The sequence below is a fragment of the Pinus tabuliformis genome, chromosome 3_2, assembly GCF_031772625.1.
Source record: "Pinus tabuliformis cultivar Carrire ecotype Pingquan chromosome 3_2, CPIR1, whole genome shotgun sequence".
NCBI lineage: Eukaryota > Viridiplantae > Streptophyta > Pinopsida > Pinales > Pinaceae > Pinus > Pinus tabuliformis.
The window spans coordinates 766,392,610-766,415,659 of record NC_142302.1 but is presented as its reverse complement, the minus strand read 5'-3'; the positions used below and the strand labels follow the sequence as shown (position 1 = coordinate 766,415,659).

At 41.6% G+C, this 23,050-nt stretch overlaps 1 pseudogene; it reads left to right on the top strand.

The window, feature by feature from the left end:
* The first annotated feature begins 19,275 nt into the window (after window positions 1–19,275).
* Window positions 19,276–23,050, top strand: part of LOC149182879 (sucrose synthase 2 pseudogene) — a 50,619-nt pseudogene continuing 46,844 nt past the window's right edge.

Below are 23,050 nucleotides of genomic sequence, written 5' to 3'. Positions count from 1 at the left end.
TAGGTTTACGTTAATGGCCTTTGATCGAAAGATTTTGCGTGGTGTTCGACATCAACTCATGTATTCACACCATGTGAATTGTACTACAGTACCTCGAGGGTCATCATCATCATCGGTGATTCCTCTCCCACCTTTTAACAGCTTACATCATTGGATGGTAATCAGGCGATGTATTTCCATGTTCGACATCAGAACATCTTTTCACATGGACTGACTTGTACTTTCGGGTGAATATTGAATGAGTTTTGAAGGCCCCAGATCTAGTATCATCCATTTGGGCTGCGATATATTCAAGAAAATAAAGACATCAATTGTACATCATTGTTGCACAGATAATCATCCAAATTAAGGGATGATGGCTCTACCAGAATCATTAGTCTGCACATAGGCGGTTGTCTGTCCTATGTACATGAAAATGAATTTAACAAGCTGAGCATGGGAATGCCTACCTCAGCTAGATCATGAAAATATTATGAAGATAATGTATTGTATTGTATATTATTACAGGTCACCTTCCAATTTGAAAAACCTCGGATCCTCATTATCAAGCATTTGACCCGACATAAAAAAGATTTACGACCTCATGCTTTAGGGGGCACCTGTTATAGACATATTTGGGCACTGCAACCCCAATCGCATATGTCCATAAAAGAAGGGCTTTTATGTCCCTAAAAGTGTTGTTTCATACCCTAAAGGAGCAAGGTTAGCTGATTACATCATCTCCCAGAAGTTCTCCATGAAAAACTACTGAGAACTAGTCAAAGCAGGACCATACAGACTACCCAATGCTAAGGGTGCGATGCATCTCACCTACCACATGCAAAAAGTGTGATGTATGCTGGAAATCCCTTCTGGAGGGTGTGATGAGCAAGAGCAGATAAATGGCACAAGCAGTTTGCTAGGTGGAGACCCTGAGAATCTTCTAGAAGCTGCTCATTTGACATTTGCCTCTCTGAATTCACCCAAGGATGAGTAAGAGATCATGAAATCTCCAAGTGTAACCAAGAACTATCAGAGAGATGACACTAATCAAAATCCCAGAAGCTGACTCATCCCTCTGCAAACATCTATATATGGATCCCTCATCCCAGAGATCCAAAGGCTGGAATTTTGTAATTTGCAAGGAAGTGCTGTTGGTTTCTCTTTGAAGACATTGTTGGGTGATCTTGCTTTGTATGAGGTGAAGAGGGCTTTCATGCTGGGAGGATGGTGTTGGGTCAGACCAAGTGGTTGTAATTCTCTCTTCTACTGCTTCTATCGATAAAGCTATTCGATTTTTCCTCCATATTCTTATGTATCTCTGAATATTATGTTGATATATGCATTTGTATGGTCAATATATATCTGATCCTATATTGTTTAAAGTGATAGATCTCTATGCTTTGATGGTATTATACTGGTTTGACTCTACAGGTGCTCTTTGAAGCGGGACAAGTAAGGAAGAAGTGGCGAGATTCTGTCAAAGGGGAAAGGAAACAAGCAAGGAGCCAAGCGAAAGACTGAGGTTGGTACTCTCTGCTTCTTTCTCATCTATCTCTCGTAAAGGAAAACACAAGTGACTTTAGCTTGTTTGTTTCTAAGATAGCTACCTATCTTAGTGGGACTAGCAACTCTGAATAGACACTAGTTTTCCCGATAACAACGACCCCGCGGCCATAGCGGGAAAAAGCAGTGACTTGGCCCTCGTAGAAGCCATGAAGGCCAAGTATAGGCTAGAAAAGAAAAAGAGGGGGTACGCAATAGCAAGCATTAAGGACAAGGTGGTGCGCATAGCCACCCAGCTGCTGGCTAGCAAACTAATGAGGAAATGCTGCACTGATGAAGTACCAGCGTCTATGATTACGTTAGCAGAGTAGTGCGTGGAGGGGATACAGTTCAAATGGACGTAGTTCCTCTGTAAGGAGTTTCTGATGAACTACAAGGAGGCCTAGGAGCAGGGTAAGACCTTCCACTACACGTGGTTTCTCTTATCCATATTGTTGGTTGCATGGGAACTACTAGAGGATAGCCAGTTTCCTAGTATTGAGGATGATCTAACCAAAGCGGTGAGGTACACCTTGCTCTGGGCTACAAAAGATGTGAAGAGGATTTGCGAGACGAAGGTGTTTTGGGTGTTCATGGAGGCTAGCATTCGAATGTGGATCAACTGAAGGCCGCACTTGTCTCCCATGGTTTATATCAACTTGTAGAGCTCGAAAGAGTTCAAGGTGGATATGCATAACCTGTATATCTAGGCGTACCAGGATATAAGACAGAAATGGGCATCGCAATGGATGATGCAATCTTCGTAGTAATGGAGTCATGGCCTTTGGAGTGGCACACTCTGGACTTGGTAGCAATGGAGAGGGCCACAACCTAGCAAAGGAAGAAGGACACCAAGCTTCACATCACGCAGCTGGTTGAAAAGAGGCACCAGGAACAAGAAGTAGCCACACAGAAAAAGACGACCGATGCACCAGTAGCAGCACAGACGGCAAAAACCACAACAATGCCAACAAAAAAGCCTAAGGAAGGCCAGGAGATGTCCACAGGGCAGTGAATAAGGGAAGTGGATAGGACAGAAGAGCGCGCAAACCTTAGTCCAGCATCGAACCAACTCAAGCGACCGGGTGTCCCTGAGGAAACAACTGCCAGGAAGAAGATGAAGGCGACAAATATGTCCGTCGACCTGATCACGCTCACAAAAGGTGATATGTTTGACATCGGCGATGCTAATGATCGAATTTTCCTCAGGCTGAGGAAGGCAAAACTCAAGGCAACATCAAACCATGCCCAGCCTCATAGCTAGCCCTACGAGGAGAGGAGAGGGCTCTCTCCGGGTCAATCTCGGAAAAATATAATCAATGAGGCTCGAGATGACTGAAATTGTAACTAATCTTAGGCTAGGTATTAAGTTCAGAGGCTCAAAGGTGATTTTTTGGGGTTTTTGTTGAATCAAAGGGAAAAGCAATTTTGGGTGTGGGGATGAGACACAGTTTCTGCAGAGGTCTGATTGGAGCAAGGCAGGAAATTGTTTTGATGCCTTAAAAGCAATGAGGTGAATAGATCAGACAGGTGAGGAGCTAAGGAGAGCAAGAAAACCTCAAGAGTTCTCCTTAAACAGATGAAAACATAGGAGATCAAACAAACTTAAAGGCAGAGCATTAAAGATTATGAATTCCACCTTAACACTTCATTTGTTCAATTGCAGAAGATGAGAGAGGGAAAATGATACACATAACAAACTTACAAGTACTGAAAGAAGAAAAACATCAAGACATAAAGCCACAAGAATTCCAATTAGTGCTGCAAAACCCTGGTCTTTCCTTTGCCAAAATGCTGAAGTAAAATGTACAATAGAGTCTCAAAACCTTTTCCCCAAGAGTCCAACCATGAAAATGACTAAGAAAATACATAATATAGGCAAGCTAACTCATTCCCTTGCCTCTAGGGGTTGAGCTCATCATCCTAGGAGCTGTTTCAACCAATTCTAAACATGGAGCAAGAATCTAGTTGACCAAAACAACCTACCTCTAAAAAGAAGGAAACTGATTCATCACATTAATTTCTTGGTAATTTGTGAATGAACCATCTAGAAGGAGATAAATAAGTGCCATGTTACCTCACATACATCAAATTACATCATTTTTGGTAAAATATCATCTCAAGGGGTGAAACTGGTGAAGACTGGCCGAGTTTCTAAGCTAAAAGGTGAAAACTACGGTGAAAAACCCTATGCGCCGTGCGCCTGAGCCCTACGCGCCGTGCGCCTTTACACCTACTTTTGGGGCACTTTCCGGTATCCAAATTGAGCTCATGATAGCTCGTTGGAAATTTCTCGATGTCTACTTTCCAACTCAAGTGGAATTTTCCAATTTGGTGTCCATTTTCCTTGTCAAAAATCAAATCTCCCAAGACTGGTCAAAATGTGCCAAATGAGGCTGCCTCAAGGCAGAGTGCTGTTGCAGTCAACTTTTGAATGCCTTCCTAAACTCCAAATTGAGCTCTCATTGGAAATATATTTTTGTCTAGTTATCCTTTGACTCATCAAGAAAGTTATTTGGCCAACCAAGCTAGGAGAAAACCTGATTTTCCCAAGGTCACTTCAGAGGTGCATCAATTCTCCCGAGGCGATTGTATTTTTGACATTTCTCTAAAACCATGACACCTGTGTAAAAAGTGAGGGAGGTTTTTCTTCTTTGGCATGTTGTGGACAAAAACCTCTCTCAGTTTTCCAAAATTCATCTTTGATTGCTCTGAAACATCTTTTGAGTGAAACTTATCCCGATGTGTGAAACAAGGAATTTTGTGGAAATGAAGCGAAATGAAGGGGATGAGGGGCTTGTAAATTCTTGGGGAAATTTTGGGAAGTAGGGAGGGATGTTAGGAAGCAGGGGAAAGTGGAATCTTAGAGATGGAGTGAGGGGAAGGGGTCCAAAAGGGCAAAACACAGGCCTAGCCTAGAAAATTGCCAAGTTGTGGCAAGAAACTAGGGTTTGTGGAAAAATGAGGAATTTGGGGAATCTCAGTGATGGGAAGTGTTTAATAAGGTACATTAATGATAGAGGAAGGTGTATGAACATCAGGATACAAATTTTTCTGATGATTTGACCCTCCAAGAGAATTTACCTCCAAAACCCTAGGAGAGGGAAATGAACCTTGCCTAAGTGCAACTGAAGCATGAACAAGGTGTAAAATGACCCAATGGAACCTGACATGATGAGGAAAACCCTATGAATGATGATAGACTCAGCTGAATGATGACATGGACCAACATTTGGAAAACTTTAGAAGGAGTGAAAGCAAACCCTAGACCTAATGCCTAGTGACCAAATTTTGCTTGAAGACTCTTTGAAATGACAAAATTTGACCTTGACACTCTGAGACCACTTTGTAAGAGCATATTTGATCACTGGAGGAAGGCTGGAAAGACTGACACTAACAGGCGAAACGATTCATGAGGTAAAAAAGGACGTGCTCCAAGAAATGAGGATGGAGCAAAACACTATGTTGGGGGCGCTCAGTGCGCAGCTAAAAGGCTTACAAGTACAGCCCCCCCAAATAGGTACAATGGCTCCATATGTCACAGTGGGAACCACAGAGGATAAACAGGTGTTGCGTGCCTGTAGCGATAAACATTTTGTGTTGCCCAAAGGCACCCTAGTAGTAGCAAGCGAGGTTGACCAAGCTGTGATGAGCAACATGAAAGGCGTTAGCTTAAACTTGATAGCCCTGCCACATGAAATTCTGTACTAGCTGCAGGATGGGGTCATCACAGAACTCCACGCCTAGGAAGGTTGCGTGATCCAGGTCTTGAACAAGTAGAAAATCAATATGGACCAGCTCAGCCTCTAGCGTGATGAGTTATTTGTGCAGGATCATGGATTGGAGTAGGCAATAGAGGATGTGTGTAGGAGCATCCCAGAGTTGGTCGTGCCGACATAACTACCAATAGCAGAGCGGGTCCATAGATTGGCAGCCGGAGTTCATGAGGCCAGGGAGGAAATGATGAAGGTTCAATTTGATCTGAACCTGTAGATATTTGAGCTACGATTGAAGATGCAACCATCCATGCCCCTAGATGTAAGAGAGCAGTGTGCCCGCGCTATCCAGACAGGGTTCGAGAAAATTGGCCAGGTGACACAGGATTATACCAGGATGTTGGAGAAACCACTAACCATGCTTACACACTTGCAGGAAGACTCGAACCTACAGTGCCTAGAGACAGAGTCATGTGAGTTGCAGCAGGGGTACGATAGTGTCTGGGGCACCATGTAGATGGTTTTCCTTACACAATGATTCGCCAGACTACAGCAGGCGAGGGCACTAAAGGACCAATTAGACACCGCTCACCAAAAAGAAACCCTGCTTAAGACATGCATCCAACCATGGATTGATAAAGCTTTCAAAATTATAGCTACTATTGAAGGGAAGCTGGCATAAATGCAGGAACTTTATGCGGTTAGATAGGAATGTGACCCTGCTCATGAAAGTTCAGAGATACGTGTGCAACAAGTACAGCAAGCAACGGAACAGTGTGTTGTGGACACCCATGCTGCACAAGACCTGCTGGATGGACTTCGCGTAAAGATCACCGCACCAGCAGAGTGACTTAGGATGAGTCATGATGATTGTGTTGGGGGCCTATTGGGCAGTGGATCCCCCCCCAGAACATGATTTTGGGGCTTAAAGCTCAAGTTTTGGTCAATGTAATGTAAAGACTCTGCAAAGTACGGATGCAGAGTGCGAAAGTCTAGGATGAGTTATAGGGTTGTTCACCCTAAGAATTGTAAAATAATGTAAATTTGTCGACCTACCCATGGTCCGCGGACCATAGGATTGTATAAATAGAGCGAGGCTCTAAGTGTAAAGATAGTTTTTGGGAGTAAGAAAGTAATAGACAGATGCGAAGGCATGGTCAGAGCATAGAGGAAGAGTTGAAGTGTATTGGGTCGTAGTATTCGGAAGAGGCTCTGTATCTGAGTGTGTAGAGGCCTAGTAGAGTCTGCAGTTGAGCGAGCAGGGTAGAGTCGGGTCTGTAAATGGGATTTTATTTGGATTTCAAATCTAACAAAGAGATGTTTATTCTATGAATCTATTCTTGAATATGTAGGTTGATGTTATATGTTACTTTACTCTATTATTTACTGCGTGCAATTGATGATTACATGTATGATTTCTTATAAGTGAATTTAATCTATGTAATCGACTAAGGAAGACTAATTAAGGAAGACTTTGCTAAATAACATGTGTTGTGCTATGATTAGAACTATGCAAAGACGGTGTCACCAGGCATGGGGTGCCCACAGGTGCACGTAGCATAGTAAGCACGAAGGTTGGACCGCATACCACTCACCACATATCAAACATCCCCAAGGTGCGGAAACCTGGTTCCAACACCCTCCCATACTACTTCGGGTGAGACCTTAGTCCGTGCTCCATGGACTATCGCCGAAAGCGCCAATAGTAACAGGATTTTCTTGGCTAAATCACTTCCTAACTTGAGTCAGGACCCTCCAAGCCAACAATATCGATGCTCTGTTCTAGAGAATGATGAAATTAAGAGGCAAATTTAGGATCTATTGTAGAAAGGGCACATCTGGCTAAGTTCATCACTGTGTGGGAGTTTTATTGTGTTGGTACAGAAGAAAAATGGCTCCTCGAGACTCTGTATTGACTATCGGGCATTGAATAAGATCATTGTTTGGAATAGGTATCCTATCCGACAAATTGATGACCTTGTGGAACAACTCAATGGGGCCAAATATTTCAACAATATTGACTTGAAGTCCAATTATCACTAGGTACCAATTGAACAACTTTTTTGAATGGTTGGTCATGCCTTTTGGGTTGATGAATGCCATTGCAACCTTCATGTGGCTGAGGGATGAAATATTATGACCCTTTACCAACTCGTTCATGGTAGTGTATATGGGAAAAATCCTGATCTTCAGCTGGAGTTGGGAAGAGCACATAAATAATATTTGACACGTCCTTCAAACCCTACGATAACACAAATTTTGTGCCAATTGGAGAAATGCACTTTTGGTATGACCCAAGTTCAATATCTAGGGTACATCATTATTGAGCAGGGTGTGCATGTGGACCCATCCAAGATGCAATTTATTTGAGATTGGCCAACCTCGACCATTCTAACAGAACTTCGCAACTTTCTAGGTCTTTCTAATTTCTATCATAGGTTCATGTTGGGATCCTTTCATATTACTTGGACTTTGAGTCAAGTCACCAAGGGCAGATCAAAAGCAAAGTTATTTTGGTCTGAATCCCAATAGAAGGAATTTTTTGAGTTGAAGCATCACCTCTTCTTCACACCAATTCTCACATTACCAGACTTGCAAAAACCATTTGAAATTGAGATAGATGCCTCCGACTATGCTATTGGTGCAGTTCTTACCCAGCAGGGGCATCTAGTGGCTTATCATAGTGAGACACTTTTAAATACAATCTAAAAGTATCCCACTTATGACAAAGAGATGTATTCTATTGTGCAGGCCTTCATATAATGGAAGAATTACATTATGGGGAAGGAAATGGTCATCCACACATATCACTAATCCTTGCAGTTCATACAAATAAAAGGGAAGTTGAAAAATGATTGCCATCAGAAATGGTTCGCATATCTGTAATAGTTCCATTTGAACATCAAGTACAAGAAGGGTGGAACCAATAATGTTGCAGACTATCTAATTCGAGCACCGATTACGACACTGACCACTGTGGTCAACTCTTGTGGACATGAGACTTTAGGGTGGTTGCATATTTACAAGAGTGATCCAGAATTCAACAACACATACTAGATGGTCGTGAAAGGCAAAAAAAAAAATTATATTTTCACCTCCAAGGTGCACTATTATGCCACTGGGGACACCTCTGTGTTCCTACAAGTGAGCTTGACAATATGATTTTGAGGGCACACTACAATCAATTCGCTAGACATTTCAGAGTAGAGAAAATAGTGGTAGTACTACATAAATATTTTTATTGGTCGAATCTTCAACAGGATGTTGGGAAGTACATTAGATCCTGCACTTCCTACATCATTTCCAAACCAAAAATCAAGAATACAAGCATATATAATCCTCTTCTTACTCCTAGTCGGCCTTGGGAATCCATCTCCATGGATTACATGTTAGTATTTTCATCTACTAATCATGGAAGTAACTACGTGTTCGTGGTCATCGATGGATTGTCTAAGATGGTCATTATGGTAGCCTGCAAGAAGAGTATCACATCATAAGACATTGCTAAGCTCTTCTTTGAACTTGTGTGGGAATATTTTGGGGTCCGACAGTCAATTATCACTGAGCAGGACAACAGATTCCTGAGTACATTTTGGTAAAACCTCTATTCAATGCTTGATACCAAGCTCACTAAGTCCACGATATTCCACCCCAATGATGGCCAAACAGAGGTCATCAACAGGATGATCGTGCACATTTTTTGCATGTACAACTCAAAGCATCCACACACATGCGATGAAAGCCACTCATATGTCTAGAATAGCTAGAATAGAGCTCTCCATAGCTCAATTGGCCACAACCCCTTTCAAGTGTGGTTGGGATTCCAACCACTATGTCCCATTGATGTGGACATACCATTAGTAGCTACTTAAGAAGATTCGACTCTTGTCTAGTATAAATCTGATCGAGCTAACAACTTCTTTGATCACATTCAACACATCCGCCAACAAGTCCATGACATATTGGACAAATCCAATGCTAAGTATAAGCAACATCATTATCAACATCAAGTGACACACAAGTTTAAGGTGGGTGACAAAGTTTGGTTACATTTGTAGAAGGAGTACCTCATTGGGCCCCACCATGAGCATTTTCCCTCTATGATACAGGTCATAAACCATCACCAAGGCTATAGGGGACAATTCCTTTGAGCTCAACATTCCACCATTCCTTGGTCTACACCCAGTATTTAATGTGGACTGGTTACAACCATAATTTCCTCTATTCTTGGACACATCCGACGTTGCTGAGAAGTTGACACCAACAAATATCAACCTAAGTTGCATCAAGCAAGACATAACTGATAGGATCATGGACACATAGATTAATTACACTCTCCAACATAGGATACAACTATATCGAGTTGTCAAAGTAGGCCAAATATTTCACCAAGGCAAGTGGTTCACCAAGGAACAGGTTCAATAGAAATTTCCTCACCTCATGGAGACTCTGCATGCGATGGGGACCATTTCTTTCTAAGGGAGGGGGGTTACGATCCAGGTGGATATTGGTGGCCACCCGCCTATTCCACCTATACCTCTAGTCAATTTCGTTTGTTTCCTCACACTCAAATAAAGTTTCAATTTTCACCTTAATATAGGAAACCAATAAGAATAAACCTACAATGAACTATGTGGGAAACCAATTCAAACTTTAGATAAAGAAAAAAATACTTGAGAGGTCGCAAAATCCAAATTTCTTCATGACAAAAACAAGAAAACGAATCAAAAATAATCATTAGACCACCTATATTAGGTTCATGATATCATAAAAGAAAAATAGACAACAATCACTACTAGAACAAATCAATCTGAGTATACAACCTTGGTACAATAAACCAAAGTTGCAACAAGATATGAAACTCACAAATAAAAAGGCAAAATGAACCAGATATGAACTTGTTTATGGTACTAAACCCACCAACATTTAGGGGATCTCCTTGGTATGAAGTCGCAACTAGACCTCACACCATTTGGTGTAGGAGTCCCATATGGTACGTTACCCGGTTGCCATTATCTTAGATATTTTCCTTAGTTCTCGTTGTTCAGCACATGAGAGTGTTATGCTTGTATCTTCAAAAAGCTAGGTGAGTATGCCTGGTGGGTGTGTAATGTAACTTGTGTCTGGGTTCTCTTATTGTAAGTTAGAGAGTAAAAGTGAGACTCTAAATGAGAGGTAGTAGTACCACCTAGGGAGACACACACACGAAAACAACAAGGGTATGTCCAGCATCCAGTGGAATAGTCCACAGTGGATGCAGAAGTCATTAAAACCAAAGTGCAAGGGTTAACACATACACCATCCAACGAAGTAGTCCACATAGGGATGACGGTCATTATAACCAAGAGATCAAGAATGGTTTGTCTAATGTCCAGCAGAGTAGTCCACATGGACGAGACAACAGTGATAAATAATACAACACATATTCAACAATGTAAGTACTAAAATAACCAAAGTAGTTCAACTATCTTAGTACAGGTTTAGAAAACATGCATTAAAAATGTTTAAAGAGTAGTCTTACAGACATCTACAAAACATGCGTGAAAATGTGCTGGCCTGAAACAAGCTTCTGAATTAAGCAAAAGTCCCAAGACACATATGTACACCATACATCACTAGTCCCAGTAGTGGGACATTGGAGCTACTCCTTGCTCCTCAAAGAACAAACTACAAACTCTCAAGAATATGTGGGAGGAGCCAAGGTGAAATTCCCTTGCTCATATAATGGGAGGGGTATATATAGCCAAGGGTGACTCTTAACCCTTATGACTCTTGGACTACCCTCATGATTGTTCAACTTCCCATGAATTTTGAACTGATATGACTCTTCAACTTCTGTGTGCATCTATTAGACTTCACATTACATTACATTCAGTTACAACATATATGGTCCATAATGGTGACATGGCCAAGACAGCTCATGACACAAATCGACATGACACTATTGACATGTACTGGTTGACTCTCGTGTCCATGTTGACCTGTTTGCCATGTCGACCTATTGCACTATTGAGTGATGGATGTACTCTTGGTGTGATTTGTCTTCTCCTCCGCATGGCATAGTGTTGCGGGGTCTTTGATGGTATTGTTATTGCTTGATGGTTCAATGCATGTGCTCCTTTCATTTTTTGCTGTTAGAAAATTATATATTACAGAGCAATGGAACACATAAAATATTGTAGAAATATAAACACAGAAAACACATAAAACAAGAGAGACATAGATATACGTGGTTCACCTAGTTTGGGCTACATCCACAGAGAAACAACTAGTCCTTATTTTATTATATTATCCAGCAAACTGAAGAGATATAACCTATAGTATATCCGATGTAACACCCTCTTTGCTTTCAATCTCCTCTCTCTTCCTCACTCAGAGTACAGATATACATAGATGTGCTAAAACTCCCTCATATATAGTGAGGGGTTGCCTTCTAGGGTAAAAAAACCTAAATTAAACATAACTTCTACCGTCAGATCATCCGCCTAATGAACGACTCAAATTGACTAGAAAATTACTATACTTTTACAAGGCAATTTTACATCTTTTTTTAGCTTTGGGGGCGCTGCCCCCAAACCCCCGCCAGAGGACCACTGGCCCCCAAACCCCCACGGGGGGGACAAGTCCTCCCTGGACCCCCCCGCGTGGAGGGGTGTATAGTCTTCCTCAGGTATACATCCGGCTGAAACCTTTCAATACAGAAGATAATCAGGCTCCACACCCAACATTTGCCTAATATGCTTGGTACATCCATTGAGCTGCAAGAAAGTATTCTAGCATGTGCACTCCTTCTTCATCTCGTTCATCGTCTTGCCATGATATACTAGTGTACATGTTCCTGCAATTCACTCATGACAGGACGACATAAAATCCAAATTCTCCTAGTCTATCATGATGCATTTTTCTCATGTTTTGGGTGACAGGGAGGGAGGACAACTCATTGAGATAGCAGAGTGTGTGCCTCAGGCTAGAATGAGGCATTCCAAAAGGATAGCCTACACTGTCAGGAAAAGTTGCGTAGTGATCACTAGGAGGTAGGATTGTGTAGTGAGAGTTACCAGTGTCAGTTGTAGGGTGGGATCTTGAGGGAGGGAACTTCTGTGCAGTTTTCAGAGGGAATACATAGTGGGGTTGTTGAGGGACTACTAGTCGTGACTATGCAATTTTTGAGAATAGTGTAGGATAGTTAGTAGGGTAACTGCCATACATGGTTGCGTAATTCCTAAAGGTAGGGTAAAGCAAGGAAATAAAGGGTCATCTAGGCGGCTATGTGCAATTTTGGGGAACAATGCAGTGCAAGGTAGTAGATGACAAGCTAGGAATGTATGTGCAATTTTGGGGAATAATGAAGACCCAGGTATTAAAGTAGTACACGCTGTTAGCCTCTTGCTGCAGCAGGTTAATCATCTTTCATGATCGACATTTTTACATGCCAAATATGTCATACTTTGCTTGCTGCAATGCTCCATATTTGATACAGATGGCCAGAGAAGTATCCGTGAAAGTGAGCTAATCTAAATGCCACTGCTTTGTTCTAGTCTTGATGAGTAATCCATTTTGATCAGTTTTCAAGCATGGGAAGGCAAAACAGCTTAATCTTGGCTTCCCTGGGTTTCAATTTCATGTTGTAGAATATAGAGAATGAACATCTGTCCAAACAGCTTAATCTTGGCAGATTTGTAGTTAGGTAGAGAAACAAGGGTGCTCAACAGCTTAATCTGAGCCCCTGGCTGAAATAAGTGTAGAAGTAGATAAGAGCACAAGTGATGAGCCCCAAAAATGGATAATTATTTGGGCTCATTCAACCTCCTAATTCGACTTAATCCACCATTCTCATTAGTTTATTGCATTTTTTTGATTATATTTATGCTAATAGAGTGAATTGGGTTAGTCATTATGCCAACAAGTCTAATGTGTGCTTTGTGTAGCCTTTTTGGTCAACTTGGAGACAAAATTGAAGGTTTTAATGAGCACTTGGCAGCCAAATTCATGGGAGAACAAGGGAGAGGATTTGTAGGAAGGTGTCCCCTTCATTTATGGGCCCTTACCTCGAATTCTCCACCATCAGCTCGGAGTTCAAGGGCCACCAAATCAATTAGCACAAGGGCAGCCAAGCAAGTCAAGTAGGACTGTTGTTAACTACAAGTTTTGGGCAGCCGAGTCCCTAGAGTTTAGGAGGACTGTTGGGGTCCTCAATTTGTATAAATAGGAAGGCTTAGGGCATCATTTTGGTTAGCTAGTGGTTAGTCATTTTTCTCAGCCAGTAATTAGGCATTTTGTATTCATTTGGTAGTCATTTTGTAGTTCGATTTTTAGGCTGTAGATTAGCTTTGCTTTCAGCACATTTTCAAGTTCTCCTTGTGGACAGTTTTTGGAATGTAACATTTCTTTTGATCAATAAAGATGAATCTAGCTTTGCACCAGCTCTAAATCTCTCTTAGGAGGCTGTAGCTCTTGGGGTTGGGCCCATCTCAAGTGCCCAGTACCTCCTTTGTTTACTTTCATGTGTCTTTGCTGCATTCTTAGAATAAAATCTGCTATTTAGATTTAAAACTTGTTGTGTTATTTAGGTTGCTTTTGATGATTAAAATAAATTTTCATGTTCAGATTGATTTGGATAGATTAATAACATAAAGGATCCTTGGAAAAAGGGGCTCAAGCACCTCTGATCTTACCTCTCCCTCAGTGGGATCGTGAGTTGGGACAAAGGTGACCTTGCTGCCCACAAAAACGTTGTTTTGCTTCACCATGCAAGTATTAGTGTTGGATTCTTAGTTGTCAACCTTGATATCAGTTTTGACTGCATGCTTAGGGTTATGATTGCTTAGTTGCATAGTTAGTTCATCTTATTTTGTGCAAATAAACTTCTGTTCCATTTCTTTTGCTATTATCTAGGTTAGATTAGGTCAAGGTAATTAGGTTCTTGATTTTCCAAGTCTTCATTTGTTAAATTCGAAAAATAACTTGCAGAGCACCTGTTATCCTTCTCTATCTACCCATAATCCATCAGATAATCTGCTCCAACCCTTAGTCCATGATTCATACCCTTCATTTGCCATACTTTCCCCACCTTGCCCTAATTCCTACATTCTTGTGCATCATCGCTTCCTCCATCCTTGAACAAATCCAATCGCTCCTTAGCCTCATCCACCAAGTCCTAGACCTCTTCACACCCCTATTTCACCTCCATACTCATTCCTCCATCTTTTTCCCTCCATCCATGCTCCAAAATCCCATTTCGAAACATCCTGTAGAAGAATTACATAACATCCTGTAGAAATCCTGAACATCCTGTAGAACCCCTGCAGACTTCCTGTAGAAGCTCATAAACACGGTTTCTTGGCAGCCAAACTTTGTGAGACTCTCTGGAAGGGTTTTAGGGACCCCTTAGACCCTCTCTGAACCTTCCCAACCTTTCCCAAGCATTTCTCCTCCTTGATCCACCTCTGCACAGTCAAAAATAGTTAGAAGCACATGCATGATAATTCCAACAACTTAAACAAAAATACAAAAAGATGTTTTCTTCAGATAGAGGTAGTCTAGACACATGTATTTTACCTTCATAGAAGTAATGACATCTCTTTTAGTAGTTTGCATGCTCTCCTTTCCGTCAGTAGGACTAGCTGGTAGAATTAGGGTTTGTTAGGGTTTGCGTTTCTTTTTGGCTTTCAGTTTCTTTCCGCAAGTAGATCAACTTCCTTTGAGTTAGCTTTCATCCATCAGTTAACAAGCTTCTTCTAAGAGCTCATAGAAGTTGGCATAAGCCCCTAGCGGACTTGTGCCAGCTGACCAAGTGACAGTTGCGGCAAGAGCTAGTACTTGTGCATACAACACCGCCGCTTCCAAGTTTGTTACGAACTGCCGGGTTGATAAAATTAAAGAAGAGAGTTCCAGGAGTTGTAGCATTATTGCTACAATACTGGAGCCCACCATCCTTTTGGCGCCGTTGGCAGGGAAGTGTCAGAGTATTGGTGATTGCCGCTTTTCTTCTATTTTCCACTACAATCTTCTGCTAAGTAGTTTATTTCATTTCCATTATGCAATTTCGTTTATGCAAAAGTAGATTAGCATTTCCCGCTTTCATAGATTGGCATTTCAATTCCACAATTTCAGTTCTGCAAGCGTAGATTAGCATTTGAATTCCGCACGTGTAGACTAGCATTTCATTCCTGCAATTTCATTTGAGCAAAATAGATTAGTCCTTTCCTGCTTTCATTTCAATTCCGCATTTTCATTTTAGCAAGATAGTTAGTTGCAGTTCAATATATTTCAGTTTTGCAGGTAGAAGTAGAAAAAAGCAAAAATCAACCAAAAAGATTTCCTTTCATGCCTAGTAGGAGTAGAGATAAGTTAGAAAAATGATCGCACAACACCCCCACTGCTTCACATAGCCTTCTCTCTTCTTTGATGGCTGTGATTAAAGAACCCTTAGGTGGACAACAAGACATATTTGAAGAACCTCAAGGGAAGAAGAAGAAGAAACCATTCCTCTGGAGCAAATGGCTACAAGCAGAAATGTTGGGAGCAACACCTTGTCCAAAGACGAATTTGAAAATCAGATCAAAGATTTCAAGAGTGATATGAGGCAGTTTCTTGCCATGCAACTGGATACCTTGCAGATCCAAAAGAAGCAAGAAGAAGCCAAGAGGGCTTTGACCATTTTTTGTCCTAGGTGCACTAGAAAGCATCCTAGGAACGAATGTCCATTGTACTCCATAGAAGTGTGTTTTGTACGTGAAGAATACCATCCTATAGATCAGTGCCCTTCCTTGCCCAGAATCAAAGCTGCATATCAAAGAGCCAAAGGAACCACTGAATCACTCTATTATATGAACCAAAGGAGGCCACATGGACCTAGATCTTACCAGCAGGAAATGCAAGGGGCATCCGAGACCTATTATGACCCCTATCAAGCCACTTTCATGCCTTCTTGGGGTCCCCCTGCTCATCCTTTCTGGTTCACACCTCCTCCTTGTTCCTTCACAGATCCATATTATGCCCAACCAGTTGCTCATTCGTTTCACTCTTATGCTCAGCCACAGCCTCAGTGGAATGCACCTCATCAGGGGTGGAGGCCCCAATACAACACTCCTCCCACTTCTTTTCCTCCACCACCTACTCAACCGCAACCATCACCTCCTCCTCCACCAAGGCAACCCCAAATGCCTACCCAACCACAACCCCATCTGCATCCATCTCAAATACACACCTCCACTCAACTACCCGTACCACCATTTCCAAAACCATACCATGGAGCAGCTTAACCCAATTGCAAAGCTGAGGCACAACATGTCCAAACAACTGCTCTTGAGCTCAATGATCTTCACCATAGCTCAGGAAGAGTATTGCAAAAAAGAGACTATATTGAAAGCATTGAAGGATCACATCAGGCAAAAGAAGATTGAGAAGAGGAAATCAAAGAGCCATGGGCTTTACTTGATGAAGAGAAGAGATCAGAATCAGAGATCGAGAGAGTTCCCTCATGGTTACCATCAAATCCTCCACGTACTCAAGAGAAAGATCAGCAAAAAGAGGAAGATGAAAAGGTCATGATAGAAGGTGACATGAAGAATGATCTATATCAGCAAAAGGACCAAGGATATCAAAGCTATATTGAGACATGGTTCCAGACAGTCACTCAGTTGCAGCAGTACTCTCTTCCTCAGCTATGTTTGATCCCTTCAAAGTCAGATCATTTTGTCTCTAAACTCTAGATAGCTATCAAAGCATGCATTTCGAGCCTTCACATCATCTTGTCTCTAATCTCGATGTGCACATGGCTCCATTGGAAGTATTCTTATACTTGAAAAGAATTTTGTTTTCTTCAAGTAGGGTAGGGTAGAAAAAAAAAAAAGAGAAAAAAGAGAAAAATGAAAATAAGATGAAAATAAAAATTGAAGGTGAAAACCTCCTCGGAGGCACCTTAGATTGGCTCATTGATTGAAAACCTCCATGAGGCGGGCAATGGGTTGGAAAAAAGAGAAAAGAGAATAAGATCCCTGGGTGAAAACCTCCCTTGGAGGCGCCCAGGGCAGGCAATTAGGGTGAAAACCTCCATGAGGCGCCCTAGTTGTTTTCAAAAAAAAAAAGAGAAAAAGAAAAGAAAAAATAAAACTAATTTCCATTGGCTAATTGCAGGTTGCAAGAAGGACATTTCAGGTGAGGAGGATCACTCAAAACAAGGTCAAAGGAATTTTTGTGCCTTCTACAGGAAGTTCTGTATTTCTACAGGAAACATCCTGTAGAACCTTTGGACGAACCAAATTCAATTCTAAAATGGAATCTGATGGTGGGAATCTATTGATTAGGCCTGCAAGCACCTTTGTGTCCATCCCTTTCCTTTCTCCATCATTTTTCCACCTCATTGTGCTTCTACAAGAAGTTCCTGTAGAAATTGTAGGAAGCTAGAAATGGATTTCAAAGAGGCGGTTTGGTTAACATGGCAGCTTCCTCAAGGGTTCAGAAGTCCTCCTGCAATCTTCAAACTCCTCCTCCATCATCTCCATACCTGCATCACATCCCAAGTTCATTTGTCTTACCATGCAACAAAACTGCAGAATGCCTTGAAGCAAAAATACATAGAACATAATTTGCTTTTGCCATAACTTGAAAACCATGCATCCATTTGAAAAACCGTTTTATAGGGAATTGTATAGAGATAATGGAAACATGCCTGATCAGTTTCAGCCCATTCTGATGCACGGTTTCCAAGAAATCCGCCTCCATCACCGTCAGCCATTTTTGCATTTTCTCCATATCTGTGCATCCATTTCAAAACCTGTTTCATGGGGAGATGCATATGGGTGATAGTAACCTACCCAAGCAGTTTCAACTGATTCTGATGCCTGGTTTCTGAGAAATTGACCTCTGAAATCTTCAGCCATTTTCCATTTTTCTCGAAATCTGTGCATCCATTGATCGTAATTTTGCTATGGGAGATGCATAATGATGATAGGAACGTGCTCAGCAAGTTTCAGATTGATCCGGTTTACCGTTTGGGAGCAATGGCAAAAACAAGTTTCTATCCAGTGAAAATTCAGCAGCAGCAGCTTGAGGGTGCAGATCTGAACGTGGAAATGAACTCCTGTAGCATGCATCTGGCCAGAGGACACCTGCACAAGGAAACCAGCCATGAATCAGCAACCAAGCCATCATGCAACCATAGAATCAAATGCATGCAGCAATGACAGGCCACAGCAGCTCACGACAGCCATTTGACTTCAGGTACGTGACTGAAACTCGTTCTTCTATTGCACAGATCTAATTTAAAAACTGCATGAACAAATGGAATGGTGGAATTAAGGCACGAATATAGCAAGATTAAGCCGATAGTTCCTTTTCCAATTCTCTAGCAATCAGCCAGGAATCATGCAGCGTACGTGTTAGACAACTCACGTGAAAATTAAAAAAAAAAAAAAAAAAAAAAGACAGTGGTAGAGGCTTTAACTCCAGTGCAACTGATTAACAAGAAGAGGACATGCAGCTCATCATAGCACTACCGTCTGCATGTGGCCACGTACACCTGGCCACCTCACTCCTTCACCACAAATCACGCAACAATTAATGAACGCTCAGCTGAAACTCACAGATTGTTGTTAACTTGCACTTGCAACATTTTCAACTGAAGTATGCATCCTCTGCTTCCACAAAATGATTAACCTATCGTCCTCCGCTGAGTTTTTCTACCTGTCTTCGATATTCTGCTATGTATCAAGCTCGCACAGAGGCACAGGGGCACTGTACAGGCATTTCTATAGGAAGACGTCCTACAGGAAAGTATAGCAAAGCCATCCAGAGCAGAAAAGCCCGAGTTTTCTTCATTAAATTTGGAGCCTGAAGAGAGATATGTAGCACAAGGGAAGAAGATTTTGCGGCCTCATCATTTATTAGATGACTAACAGAGGTATTGGGAGAGAATGATGAACTTCAAACGCTCAAAGAAGGGCTATTTGGAGATGTGTTAAGACACAGGAGGACATCATTCTTCCACCATAGATTGTCCTTGCAGTACGACCAAGGTCTGGTATATGGGATTATGTCCGTGTCAAATGTTGATGAACTTGCTGTTGAACAACTTTCTGTGGCTGAATATTTGGAATTCAAGGAGCACCTTGTGGATGAAAGTGTCAAGGATAAATATGCATTGAAGCTAGACCTTGAGCCCTTCAATGAATCTTTTCCTCGCCCAACACGGCCATCTTCCATTGGTAGTGGAGTTCAATTTCTCAATCAACATTTGTCCTCAAGATTATTCCATGATAGAGAAAGCATGCAGCCCTTGCTGCATTTCCTTCGAGCACACAACTACAGAGGCCAGAAGCTGATGTTGAATGAGAGAATACAAAGTTTGTCCAAGCTACGCTCAGTCTTGGTAAAGGCAGTGGAATATCTTAAAAAGTTCCCCAAGAATACACCACATACAGAGTTTGAATACAAATTACAAGAAATGGGATTGGAAAAAGGATGGGGAGACAATGCAGAACATGTCTTGGATATGATTCATTTGCTCTTGGAGACTTTGCAGGCCCCTGATCCATCAACTTTAGAAACATTTCTAGGAAGGATTCCTATGGTCTTTAATGTTGTGATTCTTTCACCTCAGGGTTATTTTGGCCAAGCAATTGTTTTAGGAATGCCAGATACTGGTGGACAGGTTGTGTATATACTTGATCAAGTTTGTGCATTGGAGAATGAAATGTTGCTGAGAACAACACATCAAGGATTGGACATCAAACCTGAAATTATGGTGGCGGCGCGGTTGATTCCTGAGGCCTATGGTACAACATGCAATCAACGAATTGAAAAAAGCCACAAGGAAAGCAAGAGGAAAAGCAAGAAAGAAAAAGAAGGAAGAAACAGAGAGGAAAAGGAGAAATGGGCCAAATTGCTAAGCCTAAAACTGTGGGAGGAACAATGGCACAAACACCTTGGAAAAGGATTGCAGAATAGAGCAGAAAAGATTGAAAAAGGCCAAACAAGTAGGGACACACCCAAGGCAACCACAACACACGTCAAGGAGAAGGCACCCCAGCCAAGGAAGCCAAATCAGAGAAAACTGGTTCTACAGGAAGTTAGCAGACTGTTTCTACAAGAAGACAGAGAACTTTTTCTACAGGAAGCCAGAAAACGGCCTCCCAGCACAAGCAAAAGTGTCCCTACCAATTTCCTAGGCATCCTCACATCCACCCCCTCCATTAACACTCATTTTTTTCAGGGTTCGGGCACAATTTAGTCACGGTTCAACCTTCTACAGGAAGCTACAGGACTTTCTACAGGAAGTTCTGTATTTTTACCAAAAACATCTTGTAGAAGCCTTTGGGCAGGCCAAAATCAATTATGGAGATGGATTTGAAGCTTGAAGTTTGTTGAGGAGGCATGCAGCCACTCTTTTCTTCCATCCTCCACTGATTTCATCTGCTTTCACCACCATGGCCACCATCAGATTGAATATATTTGCACAATCATACCAAAGCTGAGAATTCTCTAGAAAAAGGAGCAAGTAGTGGGAAGAAGCAAAGAGAAAAGCATGGTTTCATGACAGAGAAGAGGACATCACTTCAGAAGCTTGGCATGACAGGGAGGCCACCAGGGCCATCGAAGATGAGGAGATAGATTGGTTGCTCAGAGGATGAGCAACACTTTCAGTAGGGGGTGATGATGAGCCCCAAAAATGGATAATTATTTGGGCTCATTCAACCTCCTAATTCGACTTAATCCACCATTCTCATTAGTTTATTGCATGTTTTTGATTATATTTATGCTAATAGAGTGAATTGGGTTAGTCATTATGCCAACAAGTCTAATGTGTGCTTCGTGTAGCCTTTTTGGTCAACTTGGAGACAAAATTGAAGGTTTTAATGAGCACTTGGCAGCCAAATTCGTGGGAGAACAAGGGAGAGGATTTGTAGGAAGGTGTCCCCTTCATTTATGGGCCCTTACCTCGAATTCTACACCATCATCTCAGAATTCAAGGGCCACCAAATCAATTAGCACAAGGGCAGCCAAGCAAGTCAAGTAGGACTGTTGTTAACTACAAGTTTTGGGCAGCCGAGTCCCTAAAGTTTAGGAGGACTGTTGGGGTCCTCAATTTGTATAAATAAGAAGGCTTAGGGCCTCATTTTGGTTAGCTAGTGGTTAGTCATTTTTGTTAGCCAGTAGTTAGTCATTTTGTATTCATTTTGTAGTCATTTTGTAGTTCGATTTTTAGGCAGTAGATTAGCTTTGCTTTCAGCACATTTTCAAGTTCTCCTTGTGGACAGTTTTTGGAATGTAACATTTCTTTTGATCAATAAAGATGAATCTAGCTTTGCACCAGCTCTAAATCTCTCTTAGGAGGCTGTAGCTCTTGGGGTTGGGCCCATCTCAAGTGCCCAGTACCTCCTTTGTTTACTTTCATGTGTCTTTGCTGCATTCTTAGAATAAAATCTGCTATTTAGATTTAAAACTTGTTGTGTTATTTAGGTTGCTTTTGATGATTAAAGTAGATTTTCATGTTCAGATTGATTTGGATAGATTAATAACATAAAGGATCCTTGGAAAAAGGGGCTCAAGCACCTCTGATCTTACCTCTCCCTTAGTGGGATCGTGAGTTGGGACAAAGGTGACCTTGCTGCCCACAAAAACACTGTTTTGCTTCACCATGCAAGTATTAGTGTTGGATTCTTAGTTGTCAACCTTGATATCAGTTTTGACTGCATGCTTAGGGTTATGATTGCTTAGTTGCATAGTTAGTTCATCTTATTTTGTGCAAATAAACTTCTGTTCCATTTCTTTTGCTATTATCTAGGTCAGATTAGGTCAAGGTAATTAGGTTCTTGATTTTCCAAGTCTTCATTTGTTAAATTTGAAAAATAACTTGCAGAGCACCTGTTATCCTTCTCTATCTACCCATAATCCATCAGATAATCTGCTCCAACCCTTAGTCCATGATTCGTACCCTTCATTTTCCATACTTTCCCCACCTTGCCCTAATTCCTACATTCTTGTGCATCATCGCTTCCTCCATCCTTGAACAAATCCAATCGCTCCTTAGCCTCATCCACCAAGTCCTAGACCTCTTCACACCCCTATTTCACCTCCATACTCATTCCTCCATCTTTTTCCCTCCATCCATGCTCCAAAATCCCATTTCGAAACATCCTGTAGAAGAATTACAGAACATCCTGTAGAAATCCTGAACATCCTGTAGAACCCCTGTAGACTTCCTGTAGAAGCTCATAAACACGGTTTCTTGGCAGCCAAACTTTGTGAGACTCTTTGGAAGGGTGTTAGGGACCCCTTAGACCCTTTCTGAACCTTCCCAACCTTTCCCAAGCATTTCTCCTCCTTGATCCACCTCTGCACAGTCAAAAATAGTTAGAAGCACATGCATGATAATTCCAACAACTTAAAAAAAAATACAAAAAGATGTTTTCTTCAGGTAGAGGTAGTCTAGACACATGTATTTTACCTTCATAGAAGTAATGGCATCTCTTTTAGTAGTTTGCATGCTCTCCTTTGCGTCAATAGGACTAGCTGGTAGAATTAGGGTTTGCTAGGGTTTGCGTTTCTTTTTGGCTTTCAGTTTCTTTCCGCAAGTAGATCAACTTCCTTTGAGTTAGCTTTCATCCATCAGTTAACAAGCTTCTTCTAAGAGCTCATAGAAGTTGGCTTAAGCCCCTAGCGGACTTGTGCCAGCTGACCAAGTGACAGTTGCGGCAAGAGCTAGTACTTGTGCATACAGCACCGTCGCTTCCAAGTTTGTTACGAACTGCCGGGTTGATAAAATTAAAGAAGGGAGTTCCAGGAGTTGTAGCATTATTGCTACAATA